This window comes from Doryrhamphus excisus, chromosome 2, assembly GCF_030265055.1.
Source record: "Doryrhamphus excisus isolate RoL2022-K1 chromosome 2, RoL_Dexc_1.0, whole genome shotgun sequence".
Classification (NCBI taxonomy): domain Eukaryota; kingdom Metazoa; phylum Chordata; class Actinopteri; order Syngnathiformes; family Syngnathidae; genus Doryrhamphus; species Doryrhamphus excisus.
In genome coordinates, this window is record NC_080467.1 from 27,525,966 (window position 1) to 27,545,224 (window position 19,259).

Genomic DNA, 19,259 nt, shown 5'->3' on the forward strand with positions numbered 1-19,259 from the left:
GTTTCGATGCTGTTCGTTCTCAGCAGGTGCATTATGGGTAATGTAGGCAGTAGGCAAGAAGTCGAAGAAAATGAGCTTCATCATACGAGTTGCGGCGTGTTAGCGTGCCGATTCTCACGATGATGATGATGATGATGATGATGACCACACAGTCATTATCATCTCCCACAATCCTGTGCTCCAACTCTAATTAGCGACTGATTGCATGCTTGGCATGAAAAATGTCATTAACAACAGACAACGCTGCCAAACTAAGCCGCCACCGCTACCGCTGCCGCCGCCATGCTATTTATGTGACGCCCATCTGAGTGCGGGGAAAGCAAACAGCGGCAGAATTTGGGCTTCAAAAGCACAAAAGTCCCTCTAGAATGCAACGCCTCGCTGTAATGGTGGCGGCGATGGCCGCCACCTCGCCAAGAGAGGCCCTGGGGACACGCCCACGTGTTGTCACATCCTTCTGAACTCACACCAGATAGATGAAGAAGGCGCGGCCACGCCTACTCGAGCTTCTCAACTCACTTGTCATTGGAGAAGAAAAGTTTGATACAAAGAAAGAAGATGGACGCCAGAACGCATCGCAGCCCAGAGGTCAGCACTCATTTCTACTAACCAACATGATATCCACTTTGGTGCGTATCACACAGTAACATAATATGATAGGTACACTATATGAATCATCATATATATATTCATTCATTCATTCATTCATTCATTCATTTTCTACCGCTTTTCCTCACGAGGGTCGCGGGGGTGCTGGAGCCTATCCCAGCTGTCTTCAGGCGTAAGGCGGGGTACACCCTGGACTGGTGGCCAGCCAATCACAGGGCACATATAGACAAACAACCATTCACACTCACATTCATACCTATGGACAATTTGGAGTCGCTAATTAACCTAGCATGTTTTTGGAATGTGGGAGGAAACCGGAGAAAACCCACGCATGCATGGGGAGAACATGCAAACTCCACACAGAGATGGCCGAGGGTGGGGAAAGACAAAATAAGACGCCAAAAAGTTACCACTTCCACACAAAATAGGAGGAGAACTCATTCATTCATTCATTTTCTACCGCTTAGCCTCACGAGGGGTGCTGGAGCCTATCCCAGCTGTCTTCAGGCGAGAGACGGGGTTCACCCTGGACTGGTCGCCAGCCAATCACATGGCACATATAGACAAACAACCATTCACACTCACATTCATACCTATGGACAATTTGGAGTGGCTAATTAACCTAGCATGTTTTTGGAATGTGGGAGGAAACCGGAGTACCCGGAGAAAACCCACGCATGCACAGGGAGAACATGCAAACTCCACACAGAGATGGCCGAGGATGGAATTGAACCCTGGTCTCCTAGCGGTGAGGTCTGCGCGCTAACCACTCGACCGCCGTGCCACCATCATATACATATATATATATATATATATATTTCATATGACAAGGTATCATAATAGGATATATAGTACACAGTACCATATCACACAGCAACATGACATATGATGATATACTACATATACTACGATATAAGTATATGAATTATATGATATTGTGTATCGTAAAGGGCTGCACGGTGATCGAGTGGTTAGCGCGCAGACCTCACAGCCAGGAGACCCGAGTTCAATCCTCTGCCATCTCTGTGTGGAGTTTGCATGTTCCAAAAACATGCTAGGTTAATTAGCGACTCCAAATTGTCCATAGGTATGAATGTGAGTGTGAATGGTTGTTTGTCTATATGTGCCCTGTGATTGGCTGGCCACCAGTCCAGGGTGTACCCCGCCTCTCGCCCAAAAGACAGCTGGGATAGGCTCCAGCACCCCCCGCAACCCTCGTGAGGATAAGCGGTAGAAAATGAATGAATGAATGAATGTGTATCGTAAAAGAGAACCGTCATAACCGTACTATGATATATATAATATAATATCATATATATATATATGATATATATAGTATTATATCACATCATATGTGGGTATAAATGATTGTTTATCTATATGTGCCATGTGATTTGCTGGTGACCAGTCAAGGGTGTACCCCGCCTCTCGCCCAAAGTTACCCCTGCCAGCCTAATGAGGATAAGCGGCATAGAAAATGTATGGATGTCTGGATCACGCCATACCATAATATGATATACACAGTAAGTGAATAATAACATCTATTCAGTTTATGAAAGACAAGATGTTCACAGAGCTTTTGTGGAAAAAAAAAAAACATGGACATCTGGGGAGTTTCCTGTGAGATTTCCACAATAAAAGCCTTTGTTCAGGGGGTGTGTACGAGCGGGGGAGGGGTGAGGCCTCAAAGACAAACGGCAGATTGATAAAAAGACAAAGTGGTCCCGGGACGACTCGTTCTTTCCTCCTCCCAAATTAAAAACTCCCACACGTTTCGCGGAGAGCCGCACAGGAAGCTCATGACTCATGCGTTTCCTGATGGAGCGCTCTCAGCACGCAACACGACATGTGACGCTCTTCAGGCCGCTCGGGTCAGCGACCAGGAAGCGGCCATCATAAATGGTGGGAGTTGTCGATGAATATTTAGACTGTGCCGCTGTCATTAGCGTGTTGAAGACGTCTTACTAGCATGTGTAACATCGCTTCTAATAGCATGCTAACCTTTCATTTCCAAATTTAGAAGGAACCAAATGTCAAAGAAACAGCTGGTGTATAAAACGTGAACATGGACATCAGTTGCACTCTTGAGGGCGCTCTTTCGTACATAGCGAAGGTGACCTGTGGCCTTTATTGGCCGGTCCTCATGCGTCAAGCCCGTGGAGGCAAGATAGTTCCTGATAAAAGTCTTGCTTGTTCACTCAGTCAGTCGGTAACATCTGTCGTCTCAGGGGTGAACATTTCTACGCAACATGGCCGCCTTTAACCACACAGCATATGGACGAGCAGAAGAAGAACAAGACGCAGATGAAGACACCGTTCATCTGTGACCACCAGCAGCTCAGCACGTATGTTTAACTATTGTTTACTTTAACGTCCATTTGTCGCTGGCGTGACTGACGCCAACTAAGCTAACAAGGCTAAGCGCGAGCTAGCGCTGTCCACATGAGTGAAATAAGGCGTCCACGCATCCACATAGCACCGACATGGCATAGCACGTACATTTAAAACCAACATGGCATCCACATTGTACCATCATAGCACCAACATGGCGTACAATTAAAACCAACATGGCATCCAGATCGTACCATCATAGCACCAACATGGCGTACAATTAAAACCAACATGGCATCCAGATCGTACCATCATAGTACCAACATGGTGTCCGCGTAGCACCAACATGGCATTCAGATGGTAGCACCAACATGGCGTACACGTAACGCCAATATGGTGTCCACCTACATGACATACAATTCGCACCAACATGGCATCCACATAGCACCAACATGGCGTCCACATATTGGTCACATGGTGTCCAAATAACACCAACATGGCATCTAGAAAACACCAACATGGCAATACACTTACCACTAACAGTGTTCACATAGCGCCAACATGGCGTCCACATAGCGCCAACATGGCGTCCACATAGCGCCAACATGGCGTCCACATAGCGCCAACATGGCGTCCACAGATTGGTCACATGGTGTCCAAATACATGACATACAATTCACACCAACATGGCATCCACATAGCACCAACATGGCTTCCACATAGCACCAACATGGCGCCCACATATTGGTCACATGGTGTCCAAATAACACCAACATGGCGTCCACATAGCGCCAACATGGCGTCCACATAGCACCAACATGGCGTCCACATACTGGTCACATGGTGTCCAAATAACACCAATATGGCATCTAGAAAACACCAACATGGCAATACACTTACCACTAACAGTGTTCACATAGCACCAACATGGCGTCCACATAGCGCCAACATGGCGTCCACATAGCACCAACATGGCGTCCACAGATTGGTCACATGGTGTCCAAATAACACCAACATGGCATCTAGAAAACACCAACATGACAATACACTTACCGCTAACAGTGTTCACATAGCACCAACATGGCGTCCACATACTGGTCACATGGTGTCCAAATAACACCAACATGGCATCCACATAGCATCAATATGGCATCTACACAGCAACAACAAACACAAACATGGCTTCCACATACTAGTCATACATACTGGACATCCAGATAGTGACAACATGGCGTCCAGATAACACCACATAACACCAATATGGCTTCCGCATACCGGTCACATGACATCCTGATAGCACCAACATGGCGGCCACATGGTGGTCACCTGACATCCTAATAGCACCAACATGGGATCCACATAGTGGTCACATGGGGCCCATACAACACCAACAATGGCACCAAGATAGCACCTATATAGCATCAACACGGCATCCACATACTACCATCAACATGGCGGCCGCGTTGTGGTCACATGGTGCCAACATGGCGGCCTGTTCCCGTTGAAGACATAGCAGAGGACCAAAAAAGAAGTTGACATTTGTGAGATGTGCGGTGGAGACGAGAGATGCTGATGCGGCCTGACAGCGGCTGCTAATTGGACTAAATTAATTTACCTCGGGCGGCCATGTTGGCACAAAGCGGCGCTTGCCGCGTGAATAAGTGATGATCGGCAGCGGCGTCGCAGCCCAGACTTTTTGAATCATTTAACGCCACAATCTGCTAATTAGCAGGGAGAAAAGCCAGCTTTCAGCCACAATTAAGATGGGCCTCTGTCAGTCAGGGAGGGGGGGGGCGTGTGTGTGTGTGTGTGTGTGCAGGGAGCGCTTCATTTATTCATCCTCTGAGCAGATGCTGAGTGCAGTGGGGGTTTGGATGGTGCCAGAGCTCAGGGATCAGAACAACTTGGATGGATGGGGGGTGGGAAGTGGGGGGGTTGTTGGAGAAGTTTTCCTCTGCCACTAGCAACCCCCCCACATGCCCCCACCCACCACTTCATTGAGCCTCAAAGGAAGCAGAGAGGACAGCTGGCATAAAAAAAAAACCCAAAAAACGACGGGGTTGCAGGTGAGATGTACCGGTTTGGGTATGTTACCCTTTAGCAAAGGTTCAAAGGTCAAACAAGCCCACAAGTCACTCCCCCTTCATCTTGTTGAGGCACTAAATGGTCAATTTATTCCCGCTCAGGCTCGCCGTGATCATGAGCACATTGTGGTGGTGGTGGTGGTGAGGGGGAAGTGGGGGTCCGAGGACGGCCCTCGCACCAGACGAGGATTTATGTGGCGGCGTGATGTTTACGTAGGAAGCTGGCAGCTTTGTTGGCGGCCATGATTGATGACAGGAAGTATCCCTTTGATCTCAATGTCTTTGCCGCCTCTGCGCCGTAACGAGACGCCAAGGATCCACGAGGACGGTCGGGATTTGATGGAGAGCCGAAAAAGTGCGGCCTGGGATTCGTCGGCAGGCACAAACAAAATGGAAAAAGGAGAAAAAGAGGAGGAGGAGGACGAAGATCTCAGATGATTTGGCAAGACGCCCCCCACGCCCCCCCCCACCACACCCTCCTCCTCCATCCTAACGTTAATTTCCCCAACGTCTCAGCTTCCAGGGCGCTGTGTGTGTGTGTGTGTGTGTGTGTGTGTGGAGATTGGGAGGGGAGGAGGGGTGGGGGGTGGGGTTGGCACAGAACATGCTGGATGTTCGTCTTTGCGGCAGCGTCCCACAACGAGGAGGCGGAGTCTGTAATCTCACCAGCTGACTGCGGTCCAGTCCATTAATCAGTCAGTCAAGGGCCGATGGACCCTCAGGACCAAGCCTGGTCCACGGAGAGAAACAGGGGCGGGGGGCGCGGGCGGAGATGTCCGCCAGCTCTGGGTCAAGGAGACGAAACCAGAGCTTGTTTTGATGCTTCCCACAATGCACTGCTGCTCCTCGCCAAAGTCTCACAGCCAATCAGAAGCCACTTCTTCACCTGAACGCACGCACACCTCGTCTTACAGGTTCACGCCTCTTGAAGGGGCGGAGCCACTGATCAGCACTCAAGCACTGAAAAGTAACAACATATGGAACAGTGCACTTATTGAAGTGTACTCATGGAAGTATTCCTTACTAAGTGTGCCAACTGAGACGATGATTCCTTTCCTTTCAAGGCGATTGGTTGATTCCAAGTTTGTAGTGCAGGGACAGGAAGTGGGTGGACAGTCACGACCTTGGGGCAGCTCATCATCTTCACCTTCATCCTCGTCTTCGTCCTTCTCGTTTTAGTCGGTGTTGAATATTTGATGTTGTTTTCTGCTCGCCCTCTCTTTGTGGTCTCCCACGGCAACAAGACTGCGTGTAAACAAAGAAGAGGTGGGAAACTCCCGTTGGAGTGTAGCACCCGAAGACATTTTGAGGCTTCTAGAAGGAATGCTTGGGTTTCTTTAACAGAGAGAACCAGGAGGAAAGATGGCGGCGTGACCTAACAAGATGGGAGGCGGCTTAGGCAGCGGCCTAGGCGGCGGGGTCAAGTCAACAGCTGAACAGAATTTGGGAGGACTTGAGGCAGGAGGCGCCACATGTTCGATTAAAATGTGATGCGGGCATTCTCCTCTGTGACTCCTGCCACACGCCAGATGTCGTCGGCCATTTTTGTTTTGAAGAGACACCAGAGCAAAGTGGTTAACAGGAACAAAGTGATGGAGAAAATGTCCCATCTTTTATGCAAAGTGCCGCCATCTTGAATACAAACCAAAGTTTTATCAAAGTTGCTCACCATAAAGCACAGCGGTTTCCAAAATACACAAAATACAACTACTTCCTCAACATAGGACATGCCAAGCAATATGCTAACACATGCTAAGACATGCTAAGTCAGAAGGCATTCCAAGCAACATGCTAACAAACATGCTTACTAATACACAAGCTATCTAATCAGAAGACACACTAAGTAGAACGTTAAGCAAAACGCTAACATATAAACCAGCTAAATCATCAGAGGACATATTAGCCAACATGCTAACAAATACACAAACAATGTGCTAACAAATATGACCGCTAACTCATGAGAGGACACTAAGCAGCAATGTTAACAAACGTGCTAACACACACACCACCTAACTCATAAGAGGACACATTAAGTACTACGACGGGAATAAAAAATACAAAAACATACACCTGTTAACTCATAAGAGAACATGCTAAGCAACGTTCTAACAAACATGCTAACAAACATGCTTACTGATACACAAGCTACCTAATCAGAAGACACACTAAGTAGCACGTAAGCAACACATTAACATATAAACCAGCTAAATCATCAGAGGACATATTAGCCAACATGCTAACAAATACACAAGCAATGTGCTAACAAATATGCTAACAAATATGACGCTAACTCATGAGAGGACTCTAAGCAGCAATGTTAACAAACGTGCTAACACATACACCACCTAACTCATAAGAGGACATATTAAGCACTATGCCAGCAATAAAAAATACAAAAAAATACACCTGCTAACTCGTAAGAGAACATGCTAAGCAACGTTCTAACAAACATGCGAACAAACATGCTTACAAATACACAAAGTACCTAATCAGAAGACACACTAAGTAGCACGTTAAGCAACATGCTAACAAAAAAATACAAAAAAAAAAAAAAAAATACTCGGAACTCGTAAGAGAAAACGCTAAGCGACGTTCTAACAAACATGCTAACAAATATGACCGCTAACTCATGAGAGGACACTAAGCAGCAATGTTAACAAACATGCTAACACATACACCACCTAACTCATAAGAGGACACATTAATTACTACGCCGGGAATAAAAAATACAAAAAAATACACCTGCTAACTTGTAAGAGAACACGCTAAGCGACGTTCTAACAAACATGCTAACAAATATGACCGCTAACTCATGAGAGAACACTAAGCAGCAATGTTAACAAACATGCTAACACATACACTACCTAACTCATAAGAGGACACATTAAGTACTATGACGGGAATAAAAAATACAAAAAAATACACCTGCTAACTCTTAAGAGAACATGCTAAGCAACGTTCTAACAAACATGCTAACAAATACACAAGCGACCTAATCAGAAGACACACTAAGTAGCATGTTAAGCAACACGCTAACATATAAACCAGCTAAATCGTCAGAGGACATATTAGCCAACATGCTAACAAATACACAGGCAATGTGCTAACAAACATGCTAACAAATATGACCGCTAACTCATAAGAGGACACATTAAGCACTACGCCAGCAATAAAAAATACAAAAAAATACACCTAAGAGAACACGCTAAGCAACGTTCTAACAAACATGCTAACAAAAACAGCAGTTAAAGGACAGGCTAGCCAACACGCTAAGCAACACACTTGAGTAGGGAGGAGGCGTGTCTTCAGCGTTCAGTTGTTGTCCCTCCCCCCACATTGAAGTCCTGGCTTTATTTCCCTGCGGCGGGGGCGCTCTTTACAAAGCCCCCGAGCATTATGAGCACATTAGAGTGCGCAGCATGTGTTTGATTAAAAAAGAGTAAAGTAACAAATTAGTTAATAAAATCGTTTAGGCCGATGGCGGCAAATGGTGATAAATGTGGTCCATATGTTGCCAGTAAAGCAGCAAAGTGCCAACCAGCCCCCCCCCCCCCCCCCCCCCCCCCGCCTGGGCCATAAACAAATAAATTAAAACAATTAGGCCGCCAAGCACCTTCCATCTTTAATGAGAGCGTGGACGTGTGAAATATGTCACGCCTCTCGTCTCCATCAAGGATCTCCAACATCTCTCCAGATGTTCACCTTGCTAGGCTAAGCTAAGCTAATGTTAGCCTTTCTTCTGGATCAGGCAACATTATAATTGATATTGTTGGGGGCGGAGCTTAGGAAGACCACAGAGTTGCAAAACAAAAGTGACTAAAAGGAGGTGTGGGTGTGGGTGTGTGTGTGTGTGTGTGAGGCGGGAAAGTGGGGGAGAAAATGGTCTCTTGTCTTTTCCAGTTTGGAGGCTCCAGATGGGAAGTGATTTTTTAGGGCTGTAGCGGCGTCTCGACACATCTGTCCTTCCAGATGTTTAATGAATCCTCAAGCAGCCGTGCTGTCGCCTCATCAATACTGCAGTCGCACGGGGGAGCCCGGCCCGGCCCGGCGCCGTCGTAGCCCTGTCCTCCGGGTGCGCCGCCTGCAGCTGGCGCCTCGCGGGAAGCTAACCGCCTGACTTTGTCGTCTTGTCACTTCACCTCTTTATTGATACATTCATGATAGGCTCTGCCCCTCTGCTGCTGCTCACTTAGCTGACCACGCCCCCCAAAGCGACTGCATAGCATCCACGTGCTAACGTAGGGGGCGCAGCTAGTTAATCATTAGCAACATTAGCCCATCGCTGCTGTCCACTCGGCGGCCTAATGGCTAGCGACGTTGTTGTTGTAGGTAAGGTGCGGCTCCGCTCATGCTAATTAGCTCGCTAAGTGACGTGAGTGATACTTTTCACTGGAGTCCATATGGCCATCTGATGGCACGCTTGCCGCCGGCCAGATGTTCCCCTCGCAGTGCCGCCATTGTCCATGCAAATTTATTCATTAAACAATTTTGCTTGCGAGGATGATTGACAGGCAGTAAGGAAGGTTCTCAAGTTAATCGTCCGTTAGTCATCGTGTCAGCGATACGGCCGCCAACGTTTGCATGGATTAGCCTTTTCTATGACGCCGCCTAGAACCCGCCCCTCGAAGGTAGGTGCTGTGATTGGTCCTCATGATGCCACTCAAGGTTACAGTGAAAAGTAATGTGTTTTGTTATAAATTATTAGCTGGGATAGGCTCCAGCATAAGCGCTATAGAAAATGAATGTGTCGCTGCCAGTAGTTGAGCACACACACACATGCGCACCCTTAATTCGACGTCACTGGCCATGGCCACGCCCCCTCATCCCGGGACAAGTCGTCCTTGTAAATGCATGGCCACTACAAGAAGAGGGTGTAGTTACAAGGAGTGACCACAGGGTGGTGCAGTGGTGTAGGCAGGACCTAAAGTACTGTACCTGATGTGTCATACAAACATTACTGTGTGAATGCGTGTCAACTTATTATTATCATACACACACAGTGTATATATACTGTGTATATATACTGTATATATGTATATATGTATTTATAGTAATGACACCTGGCCTCCCAGAATTGCACTGCTGTTGTGGTTAATGTTTATTTATGGCCGCTGATGGGGGGAGGCCAAGCACTCTGACATATTTATTGTGGACATCAGCGAGGGACTGCTAGGGGCCACAGGTGCACACGGTACACATTTACTGTGGGGGCACCCCTGGGAGGAGGGGGGGGGACACAATACTTGTGGTTCAGAGCAGATTTCTAGTCTATTTTCCACACTCCTACGTGAAATCCTGGCTAAATGCAGTGTGCCTCCCAAATACTAGGGGGCGATCTGTTGTTGTTAGCTATGCGGGTAGAAGAAGAGAATGCTACACGCTACTAGCTGTCATGAGAGATGATAAACTTCCTTGAAGTGACTCGAGTTTGTATGAGTCACTCACTCAAGTGAATCGGGTACTTAATGAACCGGTCACAAGACAGACTCTCTGTGATTGGTTTGCTATACATTTGCCCATTCTTGCTATCAACCTATCGGGCTAATGGCTAGCTACATTAGCCCATCCTTGCTATCAACCTAGTGGACAAATGGCGAGCTATGTTAGCCCAACTTGCTATCAAGCCAGTGGGAAAATGGCTAGCTACTTTAGCCCATTCTTGCTATCAACCTATTGAGCTAATGGCTAGCTACTTTAGCCCATCCTTGCTATCAACCTATTGGGCAAATGGGTAGCTACATTAGCCCACCATTGCTATCAATCTATTGGGAAAATGGCTAGCTTCATTAGCCCATCCTTGCTATCAATCTATTGGGAAAATGGCTAGCTACTTTAGCCCATCCTTGCTATCAATCTATTGGGCTAATGCTAGCTACATTAGCTCATCCTTGCTATCAACCTAGTGGGCAAATGGCTAGCTATGTTAACCCATCTTGGTATCAATCTATTGGGCAAATGGCTAGCTACTTTAGCCCATTCTTGCTATCAACCTATTGGGCAAATGGCTAGCTACATTAGCCCATCCTTGCTATCAACCCAGTGGGATAATGGCTAGCTACTGAAGCCCATTCTTGCTATCAACCTAGTGGGGAAATGGCTAGCTATGTTAGCCCATCTTGCTATCAACCTATTGGGCTAATGGCTAGCTACATTAGCCCATCCTTGCTATCAACCTATTAGGCTAATGGCTAGCTACTTTAGCCCATCCTTGCTATCAACCTATTAGGCTAATGGCTAGCTACTTTAGCCCATCCTTGCTATCAATCTATTGGGCAAATGGCTAGCTGCTTTAGCCTATTCTTGCTATCAACCTATTAGGCTAATGGCTAGCTATGTTAGCCCATCCTTGCTATCAACCCAGTGGGATAATGGCTAGCTACATTAGCATATTAATGCTATCCACTTGGTGGACATTCACTCGTAGTTCTCTCACGAGCAAGCTAACAGCTTGTTAGCTGTGACCAGCCAGTATCACAACGAGTACTTTACATTAAAGTGTCATGTGATCAAGAGCACCAGTCCAATAATAATGCTATGTGATAAAATGTTGTCTTTTGAAAAAAAAAATGTTTATGCTGACTGAACACTCCCTGGCTCATGTGGATGACATCATCAATTAAAGACAATGCATGTTCTTTATTTGTGTGCCTCCACCTTGTAGTGTGTTAGACAAAATGTCCGCCATGTTGTTGTTGTTGTTGCTCCTCCTCTTCCACCACCTCCTCTTTCTCACTCACATTTCTATTTTTCCACGCTGTGTGTGTGTGTGCGTGGCCTTTCCCTCTTCAAACTAATTACGTGGGCTACCTTGTACCCAGCCCCCCGGGGGGCCGCCAACAACTGTCAGAGCAGTATTATTTTTGAAATTTAAACAATCATCTTACGAGCTCGGCTGCTAAGATCCCGGCCTTTCCTCCGCCTCCGACCTTCAGTAATTAATACCCGAGGGTCCATTATTGGCAAAGCCTTTATCCTGGGGGTCCGCCAGCCTCCAACTCGCTAATTACGGCCAAGCAGCTAATCTCCCCCCCCCCCATGATTGACAGCTACACCTCGTCCACTAATTGCCTGTTGCAGACAACACCTGGTGAAGCGCCGCGCCGGGGGACACCCGGCCCGGACTCGAACAACGCCTTTGACTCCTCGGGGAGGCCAAACCTGTATGTGTGTGTGTTTATCATGTGTGTGTGCGTGTGCGCAACATGTTTCCTACTGAGCGCACAAAAACACATCCAACCCTGAACGCTCATCAATGTCCAAAATGCTCCCATCAGGACACGTCGGCGTCCTTTCGTGTTGAAGTTTGTTTCCTGATGCGGCATGATGGTGTCTGTCGGGGGGCGTTTGGGACCTGCTGACCCTTAGCCGCCACGTGACTCGCGGCGAGGGAAAAAAAAGGCAAAAGGCGGGAAAAGGCCAACGGCGCGAGGCTCGACGTGACGCCGCAGGCGCGAGGACGCCGACGCACGGCCGGCCCCTGGCGAGGTGCAAATGTAAGACCATCCCCTGCAGCTCCTGGCCTCAGCCATCGATTGATGTAAATAACGTGGTGACAGTGTCGCCGTGACGACCAGACCGCACGGCGCGTTTGTCTCTGAGGACGTCCTTGTTAAGACAAGGTCACCTAGAGCACTACGCTACCCACAATACTCTGCTCTGCAGCACACCCACGAACTCTTCGTCGGGCATAACATTACAAAATCGCAGCAGCCATGTTTGAGTTCCATTACACCACAGATTTGTCTCGTTTTTTGAAATATCCGAATAAAAACGTTAGCATAGCATGTCATCGTCAAGACCTTTGACCCTCACCTGCCAGCAGAACATTGTTCTTTTCCCGCTCCTCGCCTGACAAGCTGGCGTCCTCCCGACACAGAGCGCCACTTAAGGCGGCGAGCAGGGCGGCCATTATCACCTCACTAATCCTACAGTTCATTAGCCTCGCTCTTAATGGTTACGTTGGATGCTGCCGGACTCCTGGGAAGCTCGCTAATGTACACGCTAACAGTCCAACCTCCTAAAGCATGCTAACATTGTCCTCTCAACTTCGTCTTGTTGACTTATTTCATGACAATCAACACACTTTTCAACTGGAAGGAACCTTTGTCTTCACACTACGCTAAACATGCTACATGACGCTAGACATGGTACACGACGCTGAACATGCTACATGACGCTAGACATGGTACACGACGCTAAACATGCTACATGACGCTAGACATGCTACATGACGCTAGACATGGTACACGACGCTAAACATGCTACATGACGCTAGACATGGCACACGACGCTAAACATTCTACATTGCGCTAGACATGGTACACAACGCTAAACATGCTATATGACGCTAGACTTGGTAGACGATGCTAAACATTCTATATTACGCTAGACATGGTACACGACGCTAAACATGCTACATGACGCTAGACATGGTACACGACGCTGAACATGCTACATTACGCTAGACATGGTACACGACGCTAAACATGCTACATGACGCTAGACATGGTACACAAGGCTAAACATTGTACATTACGCTAGAAATGATACATGACGCTAAACATGCTACATGACGCAAGACATGGCACACGACGCTAAACATGCTACATGACGCTAGACATGATACACAACGCTAAACATTCTACATGACACTAGACATGGTACACGACACTAAACATTCTACATTACGCTTGACATGGTATACAATGCTAAACATGCTACATGATGCTAGACATGGTACACGACGCTAAACATTCTACTTTACGCTAGACATGGTACACAACGCTAAACATGCTACATGACACTAGACATGGCACACAACGCTAAACATTCTACTTTACGCTATACATGGTACATGGCGCTTGACCTGCTAAATATGCTACACTGCTAAAACGCTATACTCTGCGATACACACTACACTACACAAACTGCACTAACACACTACACCTTGTTAGGCGCACATAACGTCTCTATGGTAACACGCTAAGCTACACTAAACTATACTGACATGTTAAAAACACAAGACACTACACTACTACACTTAACTACAGTAACCTAAGTTACAACAACACACCAAGACAGACTATGCTACAGTAACACGTCAAACATGTCACGTCCTACATTATACTAACACATTAAGCTATGCTAACAAGCTACATGCTAAGCTATGCTAGTGTAACAGATGCCAGCCCTTACGGCTGTGCGGCTATAGTGTCGCGCTGAACGTTGAGTTGACAGTCCAGGCTGTTAGCTCGACAGCTAGCGCTTTCAAATCTACGCTACTCTATGCTTAACACTCTGATTAATACAATAAACTACACTAAATTACACTGACACACTCCGTTGTGCTCCACACTAAAATGTAAACACGCTTAGCTACAACGTAAAACTATGCGAACATGCTAACACACTAAATTACACTTAACATGCTATATTATTAATAGGGTTATACACTATGCCAGGGGTCGGGAACCTTTTTGGCTACGAGAGCCATGAAGACCAGATATTTTAAAATGTGTATCTGTGAGAGCCATATACATTTTTTAAACATTGAATGCAATAAAATGTGTGCATTTTTATGTAAGACCAACAGTTTTAGATATAATGGGCTCTAATTACGCCAATGGGGTGTGGCCAGCACACTTTTGTGAGCAGCGCAGTGTCCAATAATAAATCAAATACTTGCTGCCATTAATGCAACTTCTGCTGCTGCATGGTTTTGCACCGTACTCAGTATATTTCATTCTTTTGGCCATCTTTGCCAGAAGGCTTGGTTCTGCAGCTTTAGCTAGGTGACTATTTGACTAAAGGAGGAAAGTTTATATTTACATCTTAATGACCGAGGCACTACCGCATTACCCAGTAATAATCGAGTTTTGGTGTTTGACCTGGAAAATATCATCAGGAAAGATAGATATGGTCGGCCGTATTGCAGTAGAAAATAGATGGACGGATTAAAATGCATAAGAAAGTTGTTGATTTTTAATATTTTTAACAGTGATTTCTGTGATGTTTACTTTAAAATGTTAGCAAACATACATTTTTATTGTGGTAAATGCTTGAGAGCCAGATACAGTCATCAAAAGAGCCCTACCTGGCTCCCGAGCCATAGGTTCCCTACCTCTGCACTATGCTAAACTCCACTAACATTATAAACTATATAACGCAATGCTACATACTGAACTACACTAACACACTTAACTACACTAACATGCAAAACTATGCTCTGCTAACGCCAAAATACACTAACATGGCATATTATGCTAACATGCTAACCTCATTAGTGTGAAAAACTACTGGATACTGCAAACCTCTAATCACTCAATTACACACACACACACACACATGTATTGTATTTGGTCACACTGACTGATGATGAAGGCGTCAAATGTTTCCAGTAGAGTTTTGACTGGTCCCAGAGAGCACCCTCTAGTGGCCGTGTGTGGTAATAGTGGTCGTCAATGAAGGTTCTGAACAGGAAGTGGATGACTCACAGGGACACAACAAGTGTCTCCGGCTCCACTTTGTGCTGACTTATTGGATGTTCCGGAATATTCCCAGTGAGGCGGTACATGATTTAGGGATGTTAATTGTGGTGCGGAGGCCACAAACATCTGGAAGACGCATCACGGCCAGAGTCCACTTCCTGTGAGCTCAGCGCACTCTGGAGACCCCCAAATATTTCAGCCCTCAGCTCCTTCTCTCCCTACTCGAATGACCTCTCGTTGATGACCAAATCGACGTGCCCCCCCCATATATTTTATTACGGTCGTCATGGTGACACGCCCAAAGCACACAATCTCCTTGTAGCTCCGCCCCCAACTTGTAACAAGCTTATTTTGTGGCCATTAGCAGCTCAAAGTGGGGGCGCGGGGGGACTTAATGGCTTCAATTACATCAGGTTACACTTCCTGAAGTGACCCCTTGGGAGACCCCCCCACCTGACTCGCTGACTCCTCTCTTTTTTGTCTGGAGGTAAAGAAAGTAAGCCCCCGCCGCAGTGGTGCAGTCCATTAGCAGGGACACAGTCCAGGTTCTGTCCTGGGGAGGGACAAAGCAGTCTGTGTGTTTTTACAGCCTTCCTTTATGAGTCCAAATCAAATTAAGGGGGCGAGCGACGCCAAACAAAACAAACCAAGAATGGGTGGGGAAAAAAGGGGGGGTGGCGTTTGGAGGCGGGGTCAGGACTCGCCGCCTTCATTACGGCCTGTAAGTGTCCACAGAGGAGAAGCGGCTGACTTCTCGGTCCAAGGTCTTTATGGGCCCACCAGAAACTCCCCTCCAGACCCCCCCACCCCCCCTTCAGCCTTCAGCACCCCCCAGAGACTCTGGCTCTCACGACTGGCCCCCCGCCGCCACTTTTAGAACGCCAATTAGACGCACGCGCCCATAAATAACCGCCATGACACTTTTTACTCCTCACTACTTTTACTCCCAATTTTTACAACTCTGCTTTTAATGGCGGACATCTTGTTCCATCACCAACATGGCCGCCACTTTGTTTCAGGCCATGGCCGTATGACAGTGACATGCGGTCATTTATTGACCAACCAACAGCAGCAGGTAATCAGCCAATCACAAAAGCTCATTAGCATACCAGAGGAAGATGAAGACGAGGTGTGAGGCCTTCAGAGAACTTGTGGAATTGTTCAGCACGATGTTGGACAAATGTTGGAGTCCTAATAAAGTTAGGAAGGCGTGATGGACTGTTGACATTTGTGAGAGCGAGACAGGAAATTGGACTCAGCAGAGCAGCGAGAGTACGACAACGGCTGCAAAAGAATTTGATGGTCCAAAGCGATGATGGGAAGGCTGCCTGCTCGGGTCGGTCCTGTTCGTGCACATAGCCAACCCAGGACTGTGTGTGGGCGGTGGGTGGGGGGGGTTGGTGGGGGGTTGTTCCAAGATTATGTGGGAACAAATATTTCCTTATTTTTACAGTCCAAAACATGGTGACCACACCTCGCCAGGGAGAACACTAAGTCATGAGTCATGTGACACATTTAGCGTCATGAATCATACATTTAAAGTCATGTCACATATTTGGTCATGTGACACATTTGGAGTCATGTGATGCATTTAAGTCAAGAGTCATACATTTAGAGTCATGTGACACACTGAGTCATTTGTCATACATTTAAGTCATGAGTCATGTGACACATTTAGAGTCACGTGACACATGGAGTCATGAGTCATACATTTAAGTCGTGAGTCAAATGATACGTTATGAATCATGTGATGCATTTAGAGTCATGAGTTATATATTTAAGTCATGAGTCATGTAACACGTAACGCATTTAGTCATGTGACACATTTAAAGTCATGAGTCAAATGACACATTTGGAGTCATGTGACACATTGAGAGTCATTGGTCATACATTTAAGTCACAAGTCATATTTAATGTCACATATTTAGTCATGTGACATATTTGGAGTCATGTGACGCATTTAAGTCATGAGTCATACATTTAGAGTCATGTGACGCATTGAGAGTCATTGGTCATACATTCAAGTCATGAGTCATGTGACACATTTAGAGTCATGTGACACATGGAGTCATGAGTCATACATTTAAGTCGTGAGTCAAATGATACGTTATGAATCATGTGATGCATTTAGAGTCATGAGTTATACATTTACAAATTTCCCCACTGAGGGACGAATAAAGGCATATCTTAATCTTAAGTCATGAGTCATGTGACACATTTAGCGTCATGAATCATACATTTAAAGTCATGTCACATATTTGGTCATGTGACACATTTGGAGTCATGTGATGCATTTAAGTCAAGAGTCATACATTTAGAGTCATGTGACACACTGAGTCATTTGTCATACATTTAAGTCATGAGTCATGTGACACATTTAGAGTCACGTGACACATGGAGTCATGAGTCATACATTTAAGTCGTGAGTCAAATGATACGTTATGAATCATGTGATGCATTTAGAGTCATGAGTTATATATTTAAGTCATGAGTCATGTAACACGTAACGCATTTAGTCATGTGACACATTTAAAGTCATGAGTCAAATGACACATTTGGAGTCATGTGACACATTGAGAGTCATTGGTCATACATTTAAGTCACAAGTCATATTTAATGTCACATATTTAGTCATGTGACATATTTGGAGTCATGTGACGCATTTAAGTCATGAGTCATACATTTAGAGTCATGTGACGCATTGAGAGTCATTGGTCATACATTCAAGTCATGAGTCATGTGACACATTTAGAGTCATGTGACACATGGAGTCATGAGTCATACATTTAAGTCGTGAGTCAAATGATACGTTATGAATCATGTGATGCATTTAGAGTCATGAGTTATACATTTACAAATTTCCCCACTGAGGGACGAATAAAGGCATATCTTAATCTTAAGTCATGAGTCATGGGACACATTTAATGTCATGAGTCAAATGACACATTTGGAGTCATGTGATGCATTTAAGTCAAGAGTCATACATTTGGAGTCATGTGACACATTGAGAGTCATTGGTCATACATTTAAGTCACGAGTCATATTTAATGTCACATATTTAGTCATGTGACACATTTGGAGTCATGTGACGCATTTAAGTCATGAGTCATACATTTAGAGTCATGTGACACATTGAGAGTAATTGGTCATACATTTAAGTCATGAGTCATGTGACACATTTAGAGTCATGTGACACATGGAGTCATGAGTCATACATTTAAGTCGTGAGTCAAATGATACGTTATGAATCATGTGATGCATTTAGAGTCGTGAGTTATACATTTAAGTCATGAGTCATGTAACACGTAACGCATTTAGTCATGTGACACATTTAAAGTCATGAGTCAAATGACACATTTGGAGTCACGTGATGCATTTAAGTCAAAAGTCATACATGAGCCATGGAACACGTAACATATTTAGTCATGTGTCACATTTGGATGTCATGAGTCAAGTGATACAATTAGACTCGTGACACATACAGAGTCATGAGTCATGTGACACATTCAGAGTCACAAATCATACATTGAGTCTTGAGTCATGTGACACATTTAAAGTCATGAGTCAAGTGACACATTTATTGTCATTTGACACATTTAGAGTCATATGACACATTGAGTCATGAATCATGTGGGTCATGTGATGCATTTAGTCATGAGTCATGTGAATCAGTAAGAGTCGTGAGTTGTGACACATTTAGAGTCATGTGACACATTTATGTTCATGTATCAATTTTAGCAACGTACTG

The 19,259-nt window shown here is 45.6% G+C and overlaps 1 protein-coding gene across 2 annotated transcripts in view; it reads right to left on the reverse strand.

The window, feature by feature from the left end:
• Positions 1-4,925: 4,925 nt before the first annotated feature.
• The window catches only part of LOC131115716 (transcription factor COE3-like), a 62,445-nt gene continuing 48,111 nt past the window's right edge, over positions 4,926-19,259 (reverse strand). For both annotated transcript variants that reach the window (XM_058064419.1, XM_058064418.1), the window contains exon 20: positions 4,926-6,269. The gene's annotated coding sequence lies outside the window, so the exon portion shown is untranslated. The remainder of the gene's footprint in view (positions 6,270-19,259) is intronic.